Source organism: Alexandromys fortis, unplaced genomic scaffold (assembly GCF_014885135.2).
Source record: "Alexandromys fortis isolate MF-2015 unplaced genomic scaffold, M_Fortis_MF-2015_v1.1 scaffold_4, whole genome shotgun sequence".
In the NCBI taxonomy this organism is placed as follows: domain Eukaryota; kingdom Metazoa; phylum Chordata; class Mammalia; order Rodentia; family Cricetidae; genus Alexandromys; species Alexandromys fortis.
Window position 1 is genome coordinate 3844385 of NW_026067944.1, and position 4064 is coordinate 3848448.

Consider the following 4064-nt stretch of genomic DNA (forward strand, 5'->3'; position numbering starts at 1 on the left):
ATATATGTATTTAAAGTTAAAGAGATCCCAGAAGGACTTCAGCTAGGGTACTAATAAATATTTTTTTTTAATTTAGATTGGATTTTGTAGTATACACTCTCTCCAAAGACTCAAATGACATTGTTCACATGCTTATGTGCTAATCCTTCTAATATTTCAGACAAGAAGCAAAGAATTAGAAGAATTAATATTTTTTTCAGGCTCTCAAAAATCTCCTTATAGATTGAAAAAAACAAAGTTGTTTCCTATATTACCTATACTACATCACTGTAAGCTGTCCTGTAGCCGACAGATTTCCATTATGTAGCCATTGCTAGTCTCTAGTGGGTGAAATTACCTTCGTTTCAAGGCACATGGGGGAGGAATCATCTCATTTCCTCCCTTGGAATACACATCTGTGGTTCATTAGTTAAGTCGTTTAAAGCAAACCGGCCTTAACTTTATCACTTCTAGAAGGACTTTTATTAAGACTATCCCAAAGTTTTAAAAACTTTAGTTTTGATTTTATCTCATTTGAGGCCTTTTTTTATTAATATTAATTCTATACTATACTTTAGGCTTTTATGCTTAAAAATTATGCTTCAAAACTAATTTTGTGATTATGTGCATGATCAATACTTATAATCTAAATAAAATATTACCATCCAAAAATGTGTGTTCACACGTATGTTTGTGTGTGTCTGCATGTGTGCACGTGCATGTATGTGTTCATATGTATATGTGTGCTATGCATGTGCATATGTGTATATATGCCTCTGTGTGTGTACATGTGCATGTGTGTGTGTGTTTGTGTGTGCATGTGCCTGTTTGTAGGTTTACAGTAGGTAATGAAACAATTCTTTAACCAACAGAATGTTTTTTCCCTGAAATAATACTGGTGATTTTTTTAAATTAAATACTTTATATTAAACCATTTCCACACTTTACACCCAAAATATTGTGACATGACCGTAGTTATTCTGTAATATTTACAAACACTGCTGGTTAAAGTGTCGCAACAACCCAACAGAGGTCCATAAACATGGAGATAGAACCAGGATTCCTTCACAGTTCCTCCCACCAGACCGTCCTTTTAACTGAGTCTAGGCAGAGCTTCTCAACCTGGGGTAACAACTCCTTTGGGAGGCTGAAGTCTTTCACAGGGGTCACCTATCAGATATTCTGAATATCAAATATTTACATTAGGATTCATAACAGTAGCAAAATTTTAATTATGGAGTAGCAACAAAAATAATTTTATTTTTTTACGAGGAACTGCATTAAAGGATTGCAGCACTAGGAAGGTTGAGAACCACTGGTTAGTTTTTCAGCGATAGCTAGCAACAAACATTGAAGAAATGACTTTCCAAACACAGGTCGAAAACAATGTAAAAATTAAGATATTCAGTCTGTTGGAAAATGTTACATAGCTTCCAGAGCCTTTGGAATATTTTATTTTTAAAACAGTGATAATAATTCCAATGAAAGCTGGCTAAAGAACTCAAATCATACAAGAATGGATTATCATAAAGCTTCATTCTTTCTGAGTTACCCCATCCAAGTGTATCTAAAACACGTAGCCAGGCATAGAATCCAACTTATCATCAATATAACCAAGAAAAAAGAAAAATTGGGGAGTAAAGGGAAATAATTTACTAAATGCTTTGCAATTAAGTATCCTAGGCCCCCTTTCCCCACATGTAACTAGACAAAAGCAGGTTACATTTGAAATAAAAGGTTCTTTGGCTTGCATTCAAGACACATTAAAATAAAATGGCCCTAATTTATAAAATGGTATGAAATTTGATTGCCCATAACAGTCTTTTATGGAAAAAATAATAATACTGCTCCAGCCTAGGAGCAATAGTGCAGAAGATACCGACAAAACATTGGGAGGTCTTTTGTAGTAAAACTCTAAAATGCAGATGTAGCCCTTGTATCAGCAAGTATAGCATTTTATTGCAGATACTCAAGGCTCACAGTCTTTCAACAGAAAATTAATTAGTATCTGCTCACCATAAATCTCAACGGTATTAGCTAAATGCCAATTTTGTAATCACTTTTCATTAAAGCCAAAAATACTAATTAAAATTGATTTTTGCCTGTGTTTGGTAAACGGCTGCCAGTTAATGGCTTTCAGTTGCAATGCAGACCTTTACTTAAATTAATTTGTATGTTGCCTCCTTCCGTTTGTAAAGATAATAAAGTGTGAAAGGATGTGAGATGCGGGTACAGGAGCGCAGATGCCTAGCAAGAAGAATCGGGAGTATACAGTACTCTGGATCTTCAGCGAAAGCTAGCAAAACATATTTCTTTTTAAGTTTTTATTGTTTTCAAATATTTCCTTTCATGAACAAATGAAATCAGGCTTCTTAACAAATAAATTATTTAGTGTTTTAAATGGTTGGAATGATTAAAGAGTCCATTTATTTCTTTAAAAAAAATGTTTTGAGTGAAGTCCTATTCCTATTTACGTGATGCAACATGTGTGGACTAATGACAGCCCCATGACCTTAGTTCATCGTTGGAGGCTTGTTGAGAACCAATAAAGATCATTTAAGTCTCAGCATATGTTAAATAGAACCTGATAGCCATATAAATGTCAAACGCCTTCCTTGGGAAGAAGAATAACAAACCGTAAGTTCCTTTGTAAGTAACCAATAATCCCTTTAATTGTTCTTTCAACTTTTTAATTATTTGTTTTTAGTGCCTTGGGATCAGAACTGAGGTTCTTGTAGATGACATAAATGAGGATTTGAGTTTGAGTTTCTGTTGTATGTAATGAGATGATGAATTATTTATTAGAACTAGAAACCACGTTGGCTAAACAAAGTTCATAGTCATAGAGCCCTGAGGATGCGGAATGAAAACTTGGCTCCTATTTCTAGATTTAAATTAAATGTGATTATTTAATTTAAGCCTAAGCATAAAGTAGACACTATATGTCACACAGTCTATGACAAGTTAAGGATCAATATTCATAGGCCCAATATAGAGACATTGGAATACGCTAGGAGATTTTATACAGAGTGTTTGGATTCATAAGTTCCTGGGACCCATCATTGTTATGAGATTTTGTAATGATAACACTATATCCTTACAAATATCCCTAGTCCAAACTTCTAAAACCATAAACTTGGCTTCCTCATGCAAAATCAAAATAAATCTTTTTTTAAAATGGTGGAAGGATAGCAATCTTATTAAATAGCCAAGAGATAATAAATAGCAGCTGTAAATCTCACGGAATCACTTACAGTGTAGTAATGCAAAGTAGTTATTTATTATGACCTTAACGCTGAGGTAGCATGAATCCTGGTCACTAGATATCCTGCCCCCATTCAGAGGTATTGCGATGCTAAGTACTTTCCATCCCCAAAATGAAATAGAACGCAACTGAAAATCTCAGTTTGAACATTGGATTTATAAAGCAAAGTCACTGGTGACTCTAGTACCTACAGTCTAAGGGAAATGAAATAGGTAGTTCTTACAATGCTTTTACTCAGGCATATTTGCTTACATATTTAGTACGATATTTCAATCCAAAATTATAAAGGCCTTAGGAGAATTTTCAAATATCATACGTGTAAGATAACATTAAGACATAGTTTAAGGTTGATATCGAATATTGTATCATTTGTTAGGCTCTCCAAATTTTTATTTTTGAAATTATAATTACAATTTTTTCTCCCTTCCTTTACCTCCCTCCGATTCCTCCTGCATACCATATGCTCTGACTTGCCTTTCAAAATCATGGTCTATATACATATATAAAACATACATGGGTGTGTTTATGTGTGTGTATATATGAATATGTATTGTATGTATGTACATAAATATTCCTAAGTATAACCTGCTCAGTCTGTATACTGTTATTATATGTATGTTTTCAGGGCTGACCGTTTGGTGTGCTCTTTTCTGGGGAAGACTATTTCTCCCACTCTCCGCATTGCTAAGTAGTATGTACTTCTTCATGTAGAGTTGAGGCCTTATGGGTTTTTCCTGTCTGCTTTGGCTTGTCTATGGATGCTGTCATTGATCAGCTCATGTTTGGGCAAACATGTTGGTGAGAATTTATGAGTAGCTTC